The sequence below is a fragment of the Bombina bombina genome, chromosome 3, assembly GCF_027579735.1.
Source record: "Bombina bombina isolate aBomBom1 chromosome 3, aBomBom1.pri, whole genome shotgun sequence".
NCBI classification, from domain to species: domain Eukaryota; kingdom Metazoa; phylum Chordata; class Amphibia; order Anura; family Bombinatoridae; genus Bombina; species Bombina bombina.
The window spans coordinates 39,262,993-39,282,594 of NC_069501.1; the positions used below are offsets into that span (position 1 = coordinate 39,262,993).

The 19,602-nt window shown below is 43.8% G+C and overlaps 1 protein-coding gene across 1 annotated transcript in view; it reads right to left on the reverse strand.

Annotated features, from left to right (window-relative positions):
• LOC128652832 (uncharacterized) overlaps positions 1-19,602 on the reverse strand; it is a 244,646-nt gene that overhangs the window by 167,939 nt on the left and 57,105 nt on the right. The window lies entirely within an intron of this gene.

Genomic DNA, 19,602 nt, shown 5'->3' on the forward strand with positions numbered 1-19,602 from the left:
AGCCAACTCAGGTACCAAATAATAGACCACATCCCTAAACTTAGGAGAGGAGGCAATAGGGAACTTGAACTCAAAAAGAGAGAGGTGTGGTGGAATCAACAATTAAAAACTCTACATCCTGTAGGTCTGAATAGAGATTATGATCTCCATTTGTTTTTATAAATTTTTTTTTTATATATATATATATATATATATATATATGTGTGTGTATTTTAAATTTTGGATATCATGATTAAACTTTGCATCACTGCTCATGTGTTTAACTTTACCTATGTGTTTAACATTTTGTCAAAACTTTAAAAAAACATGTTAAAATTTCTTACATGTGTAATACATGAATTGGCCCAGTAGATGGCAGTAGAAATTTCAATCAATGGTCAATCAATGTCTGGCCATCATGGAGTTAATATTTTTGTAATTAAGCTATCTGGCCTATTTAAAGCTGTGCTGCAGAGCAATCCATAGCATGATTAAGGGTCTGTGTTACCCGAAACGTCGCTGTCTGTTCATTATGTCACCTTAAAGGGACACTGTACCCAAAAATGTTCTTTTGTAATTCATAAAGAGCATGCAATTTTAAGCAAATGTCTAATTTACTCCTATTATCAATTATCTTCGTTCTCTTGCTATCATTATTTGAAAAAGAAGGCATCTAAGCTTTTTTTTTGGTTTCAGTACTCTGGACAGCACTTTTTTGTTGGTGGATTAATTTATCCACCAATCAGCAAGGACAACCCAGGTTGTTCACAAAAATGGGCCGGCATCTAAACTTACATTCTTGCATTTCAAATAAAGATACCAAGAGAATGAAGAAAATTTTATAATAGGAGTAAATTAGAACGTTGCTTAAAATTTCATGCTCAATCTGAATCACGAAATAAATTTTTTGGGTACAGTGTCCCTTTAATAAAGGTTATTTCACTTTTACAAAACAGTGCTGGAGCCATCTACTTGTTTTCCTTTTGGATATATATATATATGTGTGTGTGTATGTGATATGGGAGTCATCTGAGGACAGGGCTTTATTTCAAGGGGTGGGGTCTAGAGCCCCACCATCTTTAAAATTTACCAGCCAAAACTGGTTAATATTACAAATGAGCTTAGATTAATTTAATATTTTTCTATATTTTAATGATTATTGAAAATTATTTAAACTAATTCTAGTAATATTTCAAAATCATAAACCATATAAATATATAGTTATATTGTGCATAGGTATAATTAGAATCATTTAATTCCTGTATAAGTTAGGAACTAATTGTTAATTTCCTAATGAGTCACAAATAAATGTCCTTTAATGAATTGTGCATGTAGCCCTATTGTCATCGCTTATTAAATGTATTCTTTCAGTTTCATGGATGAGCAGCTGTGCACAAGCCTCACATGCACAATGCCATGCGTTGGCTGTAATGGTGTAAAGCAGCTGCCACTGGACTCTAGAGCAGAGGAAACATTCTCTGGAGTGATGAACCACGCTTCACTATCTAACAGATAATCTGGGTGTGGCAGATACCAGGAGAATACTACCTACTGGACTGCATAGTGCCTACTGTAACATTTGCTGGAGGAAGGATAATGGTCTGGGGCTGTTTTTCAGGGTTTGTGCTAGGCCCCAGTGAAGGGTCATCGTAAAGGGACAGTGTACTCCCCTTCCCAATGATCAATTTTACCTACTGGAGTGTGTACAAACAGCTCATTTACCTTTATTTTCTCATTTGAAACAGCTGATTTTGCCTGTTGTATCCCTACCTATAATGAAAATGTCTGTCCTGAACCCCTTCACTACTGGGACTTTCATAGAAAAACTTGCCCAGAATTTTTAGCATTTTTGCTATTAATCCATTTAAACAGAAATAGAGCCTTGCTTTTTTTTTTTTTTTTTTTTACCTGTCAAAAATATATATTTGTGTTAAGCAGACAACCCAAGGTATTGACCTAGGCCCACTTTGGTATATTTCATGCCACCATTTCAAATCAAATTGAAAAAAAAATCCAAACTTTGGGTCTATAATTTTTTCTCATATTGAAATAATTTACATACCCCATGTGCAATCATGGCACAAATGATTGTATAAGCTGTACTGGGATCCCCTTTGTTCAGAAATAGCAGACATACATGGCTTTGCCATTGCTTTTTGGTAATTAGAAGTCCGCTAATTGCAGCTACGCACCACCCTCCCACTCCAATGAACTGTTCCTGTTAATTCATATACAAAACACATAAATTATACTTACCTGATAATTTCCTTTTCTTCCGTTGGAAAGAGTCCACAGCTGCATTCATTACTTTTGGGAAATAAGAACCTGGCCACCAGGAAGAGGCAAAGACACCCCAGCCAAAGGCTTAAATACTCCTCCCACTTCCCTCATCCCCCAGTCATTCTGCCGAGGAACAAGGAACAGTAGAAGAAATATCAGGGTGAAAAAAACAACAGGTGCCAGAAGAATAAACAGGACGCCCCATATAAAAAAAAAAAACGTGCGGGAGCTGTGGACTCTTTCCAACGGAGAAAAGGAAATTATCAGGTAAGCATAATTTATGTTTTTCTTCCTAATTGGAAATAGTCCACAGCTGCATTCATTACTTTTGGGAAAACAATACCCAAGTTAAAGAGGACACAGAATGCCAAAACGTGAGGGTACAATAGGCGGCCCATTCTGAGGGCACCAGGCCTGAAACCACTACCCAACAAAAAAGAAACCCTTACTTAGTCCGAAGTCGGGAAATGGAAGGAAGGAGGCCCCAAGGACACTGACCAGCAGATAGCCCAGAAGCCTGGCTAGAGACCGGGACAGACCCAGCTGAGCCAACAGTCCTCCAAGAGACACCGTCGTCCAATAGATGGTCCCCAACCCCACCAGTAAGAGGAACCCTGGCCAACAACTCCCAAAGGGACCAGGCAAGGAAAAACAGAAGGAAACCATAAGGTTATGCAAAACCCAAAAAGGGAACCCTTCCAAACCAAATAGGGCCAAACAGTTCCAAGGTCTAGGACCGGCAGGAAACCAAAGATGATAATCAAAGATTGAGCGACTGTTCAGGAGCCAGCTAGTACACCTCAAGCGCACACAGGGCCGCCACTAGAAATTTGGGGGCCCTGACTTAACCATTGATGAGAGACAACCGACAGAGACATCCACAGAAAACACACAGACATCCACAGAAAACACAGACATACACACCCACCCTCACAGAGGCATCCAGAGAAAATACACAAAGATAAACATACACACACCCTCACAGAGACACCCATAGAAAAAGCTCAAAGACATATGCACACACCCTCACAGACATCCACAGAAAATGCACAGACATACACACCCACCCTCACAGAGAGACCCACAGAAAAAAAAACATAATTTATGCTTACCTGATAAATTTATTTCTCTTGTAGTGTATCCAGTCCACAGATCATCCATTACTTGTGGGATATTCTCCTTCCCAACAGGAAGTTGCAAGAGGATCACCCACAGCAGAGCTGCTATATAGCTCCTCCCCTAACTGACATAGCCAGTCATTCGACCAAAACAAGCTGAGATAGGAGAAACTATAGGGTGCAGTGGTGACTGTAGTTTAATTAAAATTTAGACCTGCCTTAAAAGGACAGGGCGGGCCGTGGACTGGATACACTACAAGAGAAATAAATTAGACCTGCCTTAAAATGACAGGGCGGGCCGTGGACTGGATACACTACAAGAGAAATAAATTTATCAGGTAAGCATAAATTATGTTTTCTCTTGTTAAGTGTATCCAGTCCACGGATCATCCATTACTTGTGGGATACCAATACCAAAGCTAAAGTACACAGATGATGGGAGGAACAAGGCAGGAACTTAAACGGAAGGAACCACTGCCTGTAGAACCTTTCTCCCAAAAACAGCCTCCGAAGAAGCAAAAGTATCAAATTTGTAAAATTTTGAAAAGGTGTGAAGCGAAGACCAAGAAATCTGTTCAACAGAGGCCTCATTTTTAAAGGCCCAGGTGGAAGCCACAGCTCTAGCAGAATGAGCTGTAATCCTTTCAGGGGGCTGATGTCCAGCAGTCTCATAGGCTAAGCGGTTTATGCTCCGAAGCCAAAAGGAAAGAGAGGTTGCCGAAGCTTTTTGACCTCTCCTCTGTCCAGAGTAAACGACAAACAGGGTCAATGTTTGACGAAAATCTTTAGTAGCCTGTAAGTAAAACTTCAAGGCACGGACTACGTCCAGATTATGCAAAAGACGTTCCTTCTTTGAAGAAGGATTAGGACACAATGATGGAACAACAATCTCTTGATTGATATTCTTGTTAGAAACCACCTTAGGTAAAAACCCAGGTTTGGTACGCAGAACCACCTTATCTGAATGAAAAATCAGATAAGGAGAATCACATTGTAAGGCAGATAACTCAGAGACTCTTCGAGCCGAGGAAATAGCCATCAAAAACAGAACTTTCCAAGATAAAAGTTTAATGTCAATGGAATGAAGGGGTTCAAACGGAACTCCTTGAAGAACTTTAAGAACCAAGTTTAAGCTCCACGGGGGAGCAACAGGTTTAAACACAGGCTTAATCCTAACCAAAGCCTGACAAAATGCCTGGACGTCTGGAACCTCTGCCAGACGTTTGTGCAAAAGAATAGACAGAGCAGAGATCTGTCCCTTTAGAGAACTAGCTGATAAGCCTTTGTCCAAACCCTCTTGGAGAAAGGACAATATCCTAGGAATCCTAACCTTACTCCATGAGTAACTCTTGGATTCACACCAATAAAGATATTTACGCCATATCTTATGGTAGATTTTCCTGGTGACAGGCTTTCGTGCCTGTATTAAGGTATCAATGACTGACTCGGAGAAGCCACGCCTTGATAGAATCAAGCGTTCAATCTCCATGCAGTCAGTCTCAGAGAAATTAGATTTGGATGATTGAAAGGACCTTGTATTAGAAGGTCCTGTCTCAGAGGCAGAGTCCATGGTGGAAGAGATGACATGTCCACCAGGTCTGCATACCAGGTCCTGCGTGGCCACGCAGGCGCTATCAGAATCACTGATGCTCTCTCCTGTTTGATTTTGGCAATCAGTCGAGGGAGCAGAGGAAACGGTGGAAACACATAAGCCAGGTTGAAGAACCAAGGAGCTGCTAGAGCATCTACCAGCGTTGCTTCCGGGTCCCTGGACCTGGATCCGTAACAAGGAAGCTTGGCGTTCTGGCAAGACGCCATGAGATCCAGTTCTGGTTTGCCCCAACGATGGACCAGTTGAGCAAACACCTCAGGATGGAGTTCCCACTCCCCCGGATGAAAAGTCTGACGACTTAGAAAATCCGCCTCCCAGTTCTCTACGCCTGGGATGTGGATCGCTGACAGGTGGCAAGAGTGAGACACTGCCCAGCAAATTATCTTTGAGACTTCTAGCATCGCTAGAGAACTCCTGGTTCCCCCTTGATGGTTGATTTAAGCCACAGTCGTGATGTTGTCCGACTGAAATCTGATGAACCTCAGGGTTGCTAACTGAGGCCAAGCTAGAAGAGCATTGAATATTGCTCTTAACTCCAGAATATTTATTGGGAGGAGTTTCTCCTCCTGAGTCCACGATCCCTGAGCCTTCAGGGAGTTCCAGACTGCACCCCAACCTAGAAGGCTGGCATCTGTTGTTACAATCGTCCAATCTGGCCTGCGAAAGGACATACCCTTGGACAGATGGACCCGAGATAGCCACCAGAGAAGAGAATCTCTGGTCTCTTGATCCAGATTTAGTAGAGGGGACAAATTGAGTAATCCCCATTCCACTGATTTAGCATGCATAATTGCAGCAATCTGAGATGCAGGCGCGCAAATGGCACTATGTCCATTGCCGCTACCATTAAGCCGATTACTTCCATGCACTGAGCCACTGACGGGCGTGGAATGGAATGAAGGACACGGCAAGCATTTAGAAGCTTTGATAACCTGGACTCCGTCAGGTAAATTTTCATCTCTACAGAATCTATAAGAGTCCGAAGGAAGGAGACTCTTGTGAGTGGGGATAGAGAACTCTTTTCCACGTTCACTTTCCACCCATGCGACCTCAGGAATGCCAGAACTATCTCTGCATGAGACTTGGCAATTTGAAAGCTTGACGCCTGTATCAGGATGTCGTCTAGATAAGGAGCCACCGCTATGCCTCGCGGTCTTAGAACCGCCAGAAGTGAGCCCAGAACCTTTGTAAAAATTCTCGGGGCTGTAGCCAACCCGAAGGGAAGAGCTACAAATTGGTAATGCCTGTCTAGAAAGGCAAACCTTAGGAACCGATGATGATCTTTGTGAATCGGTATGTGAAGGTAGGCATCCTTTAAGTCCACTGTGGTCATGTACTGACCCTCTTGGATCATGGGTAGGATTGTCCGAATAGTTTCCATTTTGAATGATGGAACTCTGAGGAATTTGTTTAAGATCTTTAGATCCAAAATTGGTCTGAAGGTTCCCTCTTTCTTGGGAATCACAAACAGATTTGAATAAAAACCCTGTCCTTGTTCCGTCCGCGGAACGGGATGGATCACTCCCATTACTAGGAGGTCTTGCACACAGCTTAGGAATGCCTCTTTCTTTATCTGGTTTGCTGATAACCTTGAAAGATGAAATCTCCCTTGTGGAGGGGAAGCTTTGAAGTCCAGAAGATATCCCTGAGATATGATCTCCAACGCCCAGGGATCCTGAACATCTCTTGCCCACGCCTGGGCGAAGAGAGAAAGTCTGCCCCCCACTAGATTAGTTTCCGGATAGGGGGCCGTTCCTTCATGCTGTCTTGGGGGCAGCAGCAGGCTTTCTGGCCTGCTTGCCCTTGTTCCAGGACTGGTTAGGTTTCCAGGCCTGTCTGGAATGAGCAAAAGTTCCCTCTTGTTTTGAAGCGGAAGATATTGATGCTGCACCTGCCTTGAAATTTCGAAAGGCACGAAAAACAGAATTTATGTTTACCTGATAAATTACTTTCTCCAACGGTGTGTCCGGTCCACGGCGTCATCCTTACTTGTGGGATATTCTCCTCCCCAACAGGAAATGGCAAAGAGCCCAGCAAAGCTGGTCACATGATCCCTCCTAGGCTCCGCCTACCCCAGTCATTCGACCGACGTTAAGGAGGAATATTAGCATAGGAGAAACCATATGGTACCGTGGTGACTGTAGTTAAAGAAAATAAATTATCAGACCTGATTAAAAAAACCAGGGCGGGCCGTGGACCGGACACACCGTTGGAGAAAGTAATTTATCAGGTAAACATAAATTCTGTTTTCTCCAACATAGGTGTGTCCGGTCCACGGCGTCATCCTTACTTGTGGGAACCAATACCAAAGCTTTAGGACACGGATGAAGGGAGGGAGCAAATCAGGTCACCTAAATGGAAGGCACCACGGCTTGCAAAACCTGTCTCCCAAAAATAGCCTCAGAAGAAGCAAAAGTATCAAACTTGTAAAATTTGGTAAAAGTGTGCAGTGAAGACCAAGTCGCTGCCCTACATATCTGATCAACAGAAGCCTCGTTCTTGAAGGCCCATGTGGAAGCCACAGCCCTAGTGGAATGAGCCGTGATTCTTTCGGGAGGCTGCCGTCCGGCAGTCTCGTAAGCCAATCTGATGATGCTTTTAATCCAAAAAGAGAGAGAGGTAGAAGTTGCTTTTTGACCTCTCCTTTTACCGGAATAAACAACAAACAAGGAAGATGTTTGTCTAAAATCCTTTGTAGCATCTAAATAGAATTTTAGAGCGCGAACAACATCCAAATTGTGCAACAAACGTTCCTTCTTTGAAACTGGTTTCGGACACAGAGAAGGTACGATAATCTCCTGGTTAATGTTTTTGTTAGAAACAACTTTTGGAAGAAAACCAGGTTTAGTACGTAAAACCACCTTATCTGCATGGAACACCAGATAAGGAGGAGAACACTGCAGAGCAGATAATTCTGAAACTCTTCTAGCAGAAGAAATTGCAACTAAAAACAAAACTTTCCAAGATAATAACTTAATATCAACGGAATGTAAGGGTTCAAACGGAACCCCCTGAAGAACTGAAAGAACTAAGTTGAGACTCCAAGGAGGAGTCAAAGGTTTGTAAACAGGCTTAATTCTAACCAGAGCCTGAACAAAGGCTTGAACATCTGGCACAGCTGCCAGCTTTTTGTGAAGTAACACAGACAAGGCAGAAATCTGTCCCTTCAGGGAACTAGCAGATAATCCTTTTTCCAATCCTTCTTGAAGGAAGGATAGAATCTTAGGAATCTTAACCTTGTCCCAAGGGAATCCTTTAGATTCACACCAACAGATATATTTTTTCCAAATTTTGTGGTAAATCTTTCTAGTTACAGGCTTTCTGGCCTGAACAAGAGTATCGATAACAGAATCTGAGAACCCTCGCTTCGATAAGATCAAGCGTTCAATCTCCAAGCAGTCAGCTGGAGTGAAACCAGATTCGGAAGTTCGAACGGACCCTGAACAAGAAGGTCTCGTCTCAAAGGTAGCTTCCAAGGTGGAGCCGATGACATATTCACCAGATCTGCATACCAAGTCCTGCGTGGCCACGCAGGAGCTATCAAGATCACCGACGCCCTCTCCTGATTGATCCTGGCTACCAGCCTGGGGATGAGAGGAAACGGCGGGAACACATAAGCTAGTTTGAAGGTCCAAGGTGCTACTAGTGCATCCACTAGAGCCGCCTTGGGATCCCTGGATCTGGACCCGTAGCAAGGAACTTTGAAGTTCTGACGAGAGGCCATCAGATCCATGTCTGGAATGCCCCACAGCTGAGTGACTTGGGCAAAGATTTCCGGATGGAGTTCCCACTCCCCCGGATGCAATGTCTGACGACTCAGAAAATCCGCTTCCCAATTTTCCACTCCTGGGATGTGGATAGCAGACAGGTGGCAGGAGTGAGACTCCGCCCATAGAATGATTTTGGTCACTTCTTCCATCGCTAGGGAACTCCTTGTTCCCCCCTGATGGTTGATGTACGCAACAGTTGTCATGTTGTCTGATTGAAACCGTATGAACTTGGCCCTCGCTAGCTGAGGCCAAGCCTTGAGAGCATTAAATATCGCTCTCAGTTCCAGAATATTTATCGGTAGAAGAGATTCTTCCCGAGACCAAAGACCCTGAGCTTTCAGGGATCCCCAGACCGCGCCCCACCCCATCAGACTGGCGTCGGTCGTGACGATGACCCACTCCGGTCTGCGGAATGTCATCCCTTGTGACAGGTTGTCCAGGGACAGCCACCAACGGAGTGAGTCTCTGGTCCTCTGATTTACTTGTATCTTCGGAGACAAGTCTGTATAGTCCCCATTCCACTGACTGAGCATGCACAGTTGTAATGGTCTTAGATGAATGCGCGCAAAAGGAACTATGTCCATTGCCGCTACCATCAAACCGATCACTTCCATGCACTGCGCTATGGAAGGAAGAGGAACGGAATAAAGTATCCGACAAGAGTCTAGAAGTTTTGTTTTTCTGGCCTCTGTCAGAAAAATCCTCATTTCTAAGGAGTCTATTATTGTTCCCAAGAAGGGAACCCTTGTTGACGGAGATAGAGAACTCTTTTCCACATTCACTTTCCATCCGTGAGATCTGAGAAAGGCCAGGACAATGTCCGTGTGAGCCTTTGCTTGAGGAAGGGACGACGCTTGAATCAGAATGTCGTCCAAGTAAGGTACTACAGCAATGCCCCTTGGTCTTAGCACAGCTAGAAGGGACCCTAGTACCTTTGTGAAAATCCTTGGAGCAGTGGCTAATCCGAAAGGAAGCGCCACGAACTGGTAATGCTTGTCCAGGAATGCGAACCTTAGGAACCGATGATGTTCCTTGTGGATAGGAATATGTAGATACGCATCCTTTAAATCCACTGTGGTCATGAATTGACCTTCCTGGATGGAAGGAAGAATAGTTCGAATGGTTTCCATCTTGAACGATGGAACCTTGAGAAACTTGTTTAAGATCTTGAGATCTAAGATTGGTCTGAACGTTCCCTCTTTTTTGGGAACTATGAACAGATTGGAGTAGAACCCCATCCCTTGTTCTCTTAATGGAACAGGATGAATCACTCCCATTTTTAACAGGTCTTCTACACAATGTAAGAATGCCTGTCTTTTTATGTGGTCTGAAGACAACTGAGACCTGTGGAACCTCCCCCTTGGGGGAAGCCCCTTGAATTCCAGAAGATAACCTTGGGAGACTATTTCTAGCGTCCAAGGATCCAGAACATCTCTTGCCCAAGCCTGAGCGAAGAGAGAGAGTCTGCCCCCCACCAGATCCGGTCCCGGATCGGGGGCCAACATTTCATGCTGTCTTGGTAGCAGTGGCAGGTTTCTTGGCCTGCTTTCCCTTGTTCCAGCCTTGCATTGGTCTCCAAGCTGGCTTGGCTTGAGAAGTATTACCCTCTTGCTTAGAGGACGTAGCACTTTGGGCTGGTCCATTTCTACGAAAGGGACGAAAATTAGGTTTATTTTTTGCCTTGAAAGGCCGATCCTGAGGAAGGGCGTGGCCCTTACCCCCAGTGATATCAGAAATAATCTCTTTCAAGTCAGGGCCAAACAGCGTTTTCCCCTTGAAAGGAATGTTAAGTAGCTTGTTCTTGGAAGACGCATCAGCTGACCAAGATTTCAACCAAAGCGCTCTGCGCGCCACAATAGCAAACTCAGAATTCTTAGCCGCTAACCTAGCCAATTGCAAAGTGGCGTCTAGGGTGAAAGAATTAGCCAATTTGAGAGCATTGATTCTGTCCATAATCTCCTCATAAGGAGGAGAATCACTATCGACCGCCTTTATCAGCTCATCGAACCAGAAACATGCGGCTGTAGCTACAGGGACAATGCATGAAATTGGTTGTAGAAGGTAACCCTGCTGAACAAACATCTTTTTAAGTAAACCTTCTAATTTTTTATCCATAGGATCTTTGAAAGCACAACTATCCTCTATGGGTATAGTGGTGCGTTTGTTTAAAGTGGAAACCGCTCCCTCGACCTTGGGGACTGTCTGCCATAAGTCCTTTCTGGGGTCGACCATAGGAAACAATTTTTTAAATATGGGGGGAGGGACTAAAGGAATACCGGGCCTTTCCCATTCTTTATTAACAATGTCCGCCACCCGCTTGGGTATAGGAAAAGCTTCTGGGAGCCCCGGGACCTCTAGGAACTTGTCCATTTTACATAGTTTCTCTGGGATGACCAACTTGTCACAATCATCCAGAGTGGATAATACCTCCTTAAGCAGAATGCGGAGATGTTCCAACTTAAATTTAAACGTAATCACATCAGGTTCAGCTTGTTGAGAAATGTTCCCAGAATCAGTAATTTCTCCCTCAGACAAAACCTCCCTGGCCCCATCAGACTGGGTTAGGGGCCCTTCAGAACCATTATTATCAGCGTCGTCATGCTCTTCAGTATCTAAAACAGAGCAGTCGCGCTTACGCTGATAAGTGTTCATTTTGGCTAAAATGTTTTTGACAGAATTATCCATTACAGCCGTTAATTGTTGCATAGTAAGGAGTATTGGCGCGCTAGATGTACTAGGGGCCTCCTGAGTGGGCAAGACTCGTGTAGACGAAGGAGGGAATGATGCAGTACCATGCTTACTCCCCTCACTTGAGGAATCATCTTGGGCATCATTGTCATTGTCACATAAATCACATTTATTTAAATGAATGGGAATTCTGGCTTCCCCACATTCAGAACACAGTCTATCTGGTAGTTCAGACATGTTAAACAGGCATAAACTTGATAACAAAGTACAAAAAACGTTTTAAAATAAAACCGTTACTGTCACTTTAAATTTTAAACTGAACACACTTTATTACTGCAATTGCGAAAAAACATGAAGGAATTGTTCAAAATTCACCAAATTTTCACCACAGTGTCTTAAAGCCTTCAAAGTATTGCACACCAAATTTGGAAGCTTTAACCCTTAAAATAACGGAACCGGAGCAGTTTTTAACTTTAACCCCTTTACAGTCCCTGGTATCTGCTTTGCTGAGACCCAACCAAGCCCAAAGGGGAATACGATACCAAATGACGCCTTCAGAAAGTCTTTTCTAAGTATCAGAGCTCCTCTCACATGCGACTGCATGTCATGCCTCTCAAAAACAAGTGCGCAACACCGGCGCGAAAATGAGGCTCTCTATGATTTGGGAAAGCCCCTAAAGAATAAGGTGTCTAAAACAGTGCCTGCCGATATTATTATATCAAAATACCCAGAATAAATGATTCCTCAAGGCTAAATATGTGTTAATAATGAATCGATTTAGCCCAGAAAAAGTCTACAGTCTTAATAAGCCCTTGTGAAGCCCTTATTTACGATCTTAATAAACATGGCTTACCGGATCCCATAGGGAAAATGACAGCTTCCAGCATTACATCGTCTTGTTAGAATGTGTCATACCTCAAGCAGCAAGAGACTGCTCACTGTTCCCCCAACTGAAGTTAATTGCTCTCAACAGTCCTGTGTGGAACAGCCATGGATTTTAGTGACGGTTGCTAAAATCATTTTCCTCATACAAACAGAAATCTTCATCTCTTTTCTGTTTCTGAGTAAATAGTACATACCAGCACTATTTCAAAATAACAAACTCTTGATTGAATAATAAAAACTACAGTTAAACACTAAAAAACTCTAAGCCATCTCCGTGGAGATGTTGCCTGTACAACGGCAAAGAGAATGACTGGGGTAGGCGGAGCCTAGGAGGGATCATGTGACCAGCTTTGCTGGGCTCTTTGCCATTTCCTGTTGGGGAGGAGAATATCCCACAAGTAAGGATGACGCCGTGGACCGGACACACCTATGTTGGAGAAATTGACTGTTTGGCCTTTTATTTGGCCCTGTCCTGAGGAAGGGTATGACCCTTACCTCCAGTAATGTCAGCAATGATTTCCTTCAAGCCAGGCCCGAATAAGGTCTGCCCCTTGAAAGGAATGTTGAGTAATTTAGACTTTGAAGTCACGTCAGCTGACCAGGATTTAAGCCATAGCGCCCTACGTGCCTGGATGGCGAATCCGGAATTCTTAGCCGCTAGTTTAGTCAAATGAACAATGGCTTTAGAAACAAATGAGTTAGCTAGCTTAAGTGATCTAAACTTGTCAATAATTTCAGTCAATGGAGCTGTATGGATGGCCTCTTCCAGGGCCTCAAACCAGAATGCCGCCGCAGCAGTGACAGGCGCAATGCATGCAAGGGGCTGTAAAATAAAACCTTGCTGAATAAACATTTTCTTAAGGTAACCCTCCAATTTTTTATCCATTGGATCTGAAAAAGCACCACTGTCCTCAACCGGGATAGTGGTACGCTTTGCTAAAGTAGAAACTGCTCCCTCCACCTTAGGGACCGTCTGCCTTAAGTCCCGTGTAGTGGCGTCTATTGGAAACATTTTTCTAAATATAGGAGGTGGGGAAAAAGGCACACCAGGTCTATCCCACTCCTTGCTAATAATTTCTGTAAGCCTTTTAGGTATAGGAAAAACATCAGTACACACCGGCACCGCATAGTATTTATCCAGCCTACACAATTTCTCTGGTACTGCAACTGTGTTACAGTCATTCAGAGCAGCTAATACCTCCCCAAGCAATACACGGAGGTTCTCAAGCTTAAATTTAAAATTAGAAATCTCTGAATCAGGTTTCCCCGAGTCAGAGATGTCACCCACAGACTGAAGCTCTCCGTCCTCATGTTCTGCATATTGTGACGCAGTATCAGACATGGCCCTTACAGCATCTGCGCGCTCTGTATTTCTTCTAACCCCAGAGCTATCGCGCTTGCCTCTTAATTCAGGCAACCTGGATAATATCTCTGACAGGGTATTATTCATGATTGCAGCCATGTCCTGCAAGGTAATCGCTATGGGCGTCCCTGATGTAATTGGCGCCATACTAGCGTGCATCCCCTGAGCGGGAGGCGAAGGGTCTGACACGTGGGGAGAGTTAGTCGGCATAACTTCCCCCTCGACAGAACCCTCTGGTGACAATTCTTTTATAGATAAAGACTGATCTTTACTGTTTAAGGTGAAATCAATACATTTAGTACACATTCTCCTATGGGGCTCCACCATGGCTTTCAAACATAATGAACAAGTAGTTTCCTCTGTGTCAGACATGTTTAAACAGACTAGCAATGAGACTAGCAAGCTTGGAAAACACTTTAAACAAGTTTACAAGCAATATAAAAAAACATTACTGCGCCTTTAAGAAACACAAATTGTCAAAATTTGAAATAACAGTGAAAAAAAGGCAGTTACACTAACGCAATTTTTACAGTGTATGTAACAAGTTAGCAGAGCATTGCACCCACTTGCAAATGGATGATTAACCCCTTAATACCAAAAACGGAATAATAAATGACAAAAAAAATTTTTCAAACAGTCACAACAACTGCAACAGCTCTACTGTGGCTTTTTACCTCCCTCAAGCACGACTTTGAAGCCTTTTGAGCCCTCCAGAGATGTCCTGGATCATGCAGGAAGAAGCTGGATGTCCATCTGTAATTTTTGCTGCGCAAAAAAGCGCTAAAATAGGGCCCTCCCATTCATATTACAACAGTGGAAAGCCTCAGGAAACTGTTTCTAGGCAAAATTCAAGCCAGCCATGTGGAAAAAAACTAGGCCCCAATAAGTTTTATCACCAAACATATATAAAAACGATTAAACATGCCAGCAAACTTTTTATATTACATTTTTTATAAAAGAGTATGTATCTCTATTAATAAGCCTGATACCAGTCGCTATCACTGCATTCAAGGCTTTACTTACATTAATCCGGTATCAGCAGCATTTTCTAGCAAATTCCATCCCTAGAAAATTATTAACTGCACATACCTTATTGCAGGAAAACCTGCACGCCATTCCCCCTCTGAAGTTACCTCACTCCTCAGAATATGTGAGAACAGCCATGGATCTTAGTTACTTCTGCTAAGATCATAGAAAACGCAGGCAGATTCTTCTTCTAAATACTGCCTGAGATAAACAGTACACTCCGGTACCATTTAAAAAGAACAAACTTTTGATTGAAGAAATAAACTAAGTATAAAACACCACTCTCCTCTTACGACCTCCATCTTTGTTGAGAGTTGCAAGAGAATGACTGGATATGGCAGTTAGGGGAGGAGCTATATAGCAGCTCTGCTGTGGGTGATCCTCTTGCAACTTCCTGTTGGGAAGGAGAATATCCCACAAGTAATGGATGATCCGTGGACTGGATACACTTAAAAAGAGAAATACATTCACACTCATAGAGACACAAACCAAAGCACAAATACATAAACACAGACACCCACAGAAACACTCACAGGAGGAAACATGTATACACCTTGCATCCCCTAAATCAACAATGTGTGACATGCATGATAAAAAAAAATTGCAGAAATTAAGAGATCACTTTTGAAAGAATCATATTTGTAAACGTGTAAACAAAAATAATTCTGTGAATTCAAAATTGTACATTAATGATCTGGGTAGATGGCTAGATGAAGAAAAGTACTTTTAAAAGGTTGACATATGTTTGTTTGAGGTTTCCCCATTTTCCCCAACCAAGAGCACCACTTCAAATATAGTGTACAAATGTTCCCCTCTGTCAGCTGTACTTATGGATTTTGAAAATGCTGTACTCTATATGGTCTTAGTGGAACCATAAGCTGACACACATGCATATCTGCCAAAAGCTACCATTTGTGTATTGAGGAGGAAACATTTCTGCATAGTTTTAAATATAGAATTTCTGCAGCATTGTCAAATAATCATAAATACTTGGCTGCTAAAAAAAAATGTGTTTTTATGGACCCCTGGCCCCACCATACAACTACTACCACACTGAACTTACAATCCGAAATTGCACAAAGAAATAAAAAACATTTGCCAAGTAAGACCTACCTCCTCTGCAAATGAAAGTGATCTGCCGTCTTACCCAGGCACACACTGTACCAAGTCTGTCTCACACTGTGCATAGGGGTTTAGTGCACACTCAGAAATCCTCTAAAATGCTAATACTTTACTCCTTGTAATATTATAACATTTCCCATGCTCAATTAGCACTCTGCTGTAGTACCCACTGGTGGCTGCCAAAATTCGAAAAAAAATTTTTTAGTTCTTGCCTCATGGGGCCCCCCTGGCCCATTGAGCCCCTGACAAGAGTCACCCCTGTCACCCCCTGATGGGGGCCCTGAGCGCACACAGTTGCAGCCGGCAGGAATGAACAACTTCCTGTGCCCAGCAGCAAACCAACCGGCAACTCGGCTGAGAATAGAGACAAAGTATCCCAACTCAGAACTCAGAACACTGAAAGGTCCAAAACAGACCCAGGGAAAACCCCAGAGACCAGCCGTCATCCAAGATAACCCATAGAAGCTACTCATGAGAAGTGAAGAGGGGCTATAAGGCTATAAAGCCCTAAGTTGAAAAACCCCCACAACAGAGGGTAAACTTAGAGGCAGACAAAGTCGCCGTATCCCCACAGAGGACTCCAGGGAGAACCTCAATGAGGCACCACACGCACCCCTTAGGGAGCTACAGGGCACAGCCATAAAGCCGAAAAGGCAATCTGTCCAGGCAACCCCCGAACTTCAAGAGCCCTGCCGCGCATGCTGTAACAGCTCACTGAGCCAACTACTAGCCGGGCCAGCCCAAGCATGGGCAGGTCTGAGAATCGAGGATAGGAAAACTGCGCACCAGCTCAAAGAGGGGAACAAAATGGCAAGTCAAGAGAATGGTGCTGAGAACCACAGAAACAGTCTACAGACATAGACCTGCAGAATCCAGTCAACCAGACTGATTCTAGAGGAACCGAGCACCCTAAAGAGAAAACTCTCCAATAGGGGACCTCACGTCCTTGCCTCCTGAAATAGGAGAACCCTAAGCAAGGACCGTGCTCCCGCAAAAAGGAGACAAACCACCCCATAGAAAGGGGGCCGAAGGAAGGAACACCTTCCCATAGGATATGAGTCCACAGTTGGAACCTAGGACCATCCAAACTTGTGCCATGGAAGACTAACAGACACCAGAAGCACCAGATCAAAAGCAAAAGCCTTAACTGGGTACAACCCTCCGCTACAGAAGCAGGGAACTAATCCCAGAAAGCAAGATGAGAATCCCCCAAAACAGCTGCTGGCACCCATAAAGCGCTCTAGCAGCAGCAGCTACTGCCAACAGGCATAAATGCCAACAGGCCAGGGTAGCAAGTGATGGGGAACCGAACCTCAAGCCAATTAGTATAGGCACACCACTCATCATGCAAAATCTGTTCGCTAGCCAGACCACTTCAAGCTTTCAGTAACTGGAGAACCCCGGAACCCCCCTCTATCACTAACACAGGCAACGATCCCGCCTGCTAAGCGAGCGCTCTACCATTTGAGCTAAGTCCCTCTGAAAGGGAAAAACGCTGTGAGGAAAAAAACCTCCTGTTCTAGAACAACAGTACTAATCACTAGAACACACCAGTGTGCACTCCTGGAAAGCATAAAGCGAGGGAATGCCGAGCCCCACAGGAACCCAGAACTGACACCTCCCGTATGATAAAAAAAAATCAGACCCCCGGAGAAGTCGCCAATCCAGGGAACTGGATCACGAGACAAAACTCGCGAATCCAGTCCAAGGAAGGGACAACCCCCCTTGTAAAAACCCAACACTCCCAAGAGTTAAAGGAACAAACCGAACAAGGGCCCGAAGGCCCCTATTCGATAAAAAACAAGGGGAGAACTTGAGTACAAGACTCTTGAGAAAACAGGCAAGTCTCCCCTAACCTCCAGAATCGGAGGAACGGAAAAAATAAGGCCCGGAGCCCAAGGAAACCATGTTGCCCAATGCCCCAACAAGGAAGCAACTCCCAACAGGGACCAGATTCCCTAAGGAACCTGAGGGACAATGATCACAAAAAAAGCTCAGAAGAGACTCATTAGGAACCAGTCACAGGACAGTACGTGAGCCATAGAGGCCAAAACCGTCCGAAAGGAGGAGTTATGCCCCCAAACTTCCCACGAACAGGAAGAAAACTCTAGTCCTCAGAAAAGGAGCAAGAGAGTGACGCCGTAGAACTCCGCCAACCCGGTCACCAGGATGAAGGCTGAACAAGGACTGACACAATCCCTCTTGCCATATGGAACCCATCATCATTATAATGCTGAGCTGAGTTTGAAAAAACAAACAAAGGAAGAAAATAAATGCAAATAATAAAAGAACACGCAGCACCCCACTGGACCAGCCAGGTAAATACCGCTACAGAGCTTCCGGGAAACAGTGATTACAGTACATTGAAGTAGTAAAATGAAATGATCTTACCGGAATCTACGCCGTGTGATGGATATTAGCATCGCCTCCGACATGGAAAGCAGGCAGCGAAGCAAAGTTAGTCAACGCCGATTGCTGATGGAGCTCTTAACATGAGTCGGGATGGTTTCGCAGAAAGACTCTCCCTGCATCTCCGGACTCTAACTTTCATCCAGGCTCTCACTGAGAGGCTGACAGGACTACTTAAAACTCCAGTCCCATTTCGAAGAGTACTACCCTCCATAAGAGACTAACTTAAACTTCTGACACGTATCTGCCAACCTCCTGGGAAGAAAGGCAAAGAATGACTGGGGGATGAGGGAAGTGGGAGGAGTATTTAAGCCTTTGGCTGGGGTGTCTGTCTCCTCCTGGTGGCCAGGTTCTTATTTCCCAAAGGTAATGAATGCAGCTGTGGACTATTTCCAATTAGGAAGAGAAAAAACAAACACAAAACTCCACCTGGCATAAGTAATTAGAAACACATTAGGGGGAACCAATTTTACAGTAGACTGCCCCTTTAATGTAACAGGATACAACATTTAAAATTATGGGGAGGCGAAAAGTGAGCTTAAAATCCTCCACTAAACACAAAATGTAGAGAAAATAACTCATTTGTTCATTAACAAATCTAGACAAGCCAGAAGGCTTGCTTTTCCCGCAGTAAACTTCTAAATACAGCGTTTCCAAAGCAGCAAAGGATTCTCCTCATTTGCATATCTTACCCATAATCCTTCCTCATTTGCATATCTTACCCAGAATCTTTGCTGGATTGGAAACAATGTATTCAGAGGTTTACTGTGGGAAAAGCAAGCCTTCTGGCTTGTCTAGATTTGTTAATGAACTACACAATGAGTTATTTTCTCTACATGCTACAGGAAACAAATACATTTTAGACAATTGGATGTTTCCAACTTTATGGCAACAGTTTGGGAAAGGCCCTTTTCTATTCCAGCATGACTGTGCACCTGATCCATGAAGACATGGCTTGACAAACTTGGTGTGGAGGAACCTTAATTGCCATCACAGAGCCCTGACTTCAACCCAACTGAATACATTTGGGATGAACTGGAATGACGCATGTGATCCAGACCTTCTTGTCTAACATCAGTGTGTCTGACCTCACAAATGCTTTTTTTGGTGAATGGGCATAACATTCCCAAATACACACTCCATCCTAACCCTTGTGAAAAGGCTTCCCATAAGAGTGCCGGCTGTTATAGCCACAAAGGGGGGGGGGGGCTCCATATTAATGCCTAGGGTTAAGGAATGGGGTGTCCAAAAAGCTCATGCAGGTGTGAAGGTCAGGTGTCCACATACTTTTGGCCACAGTGTGTAAATATATATATATATATATATATATATATATATATATATATATAT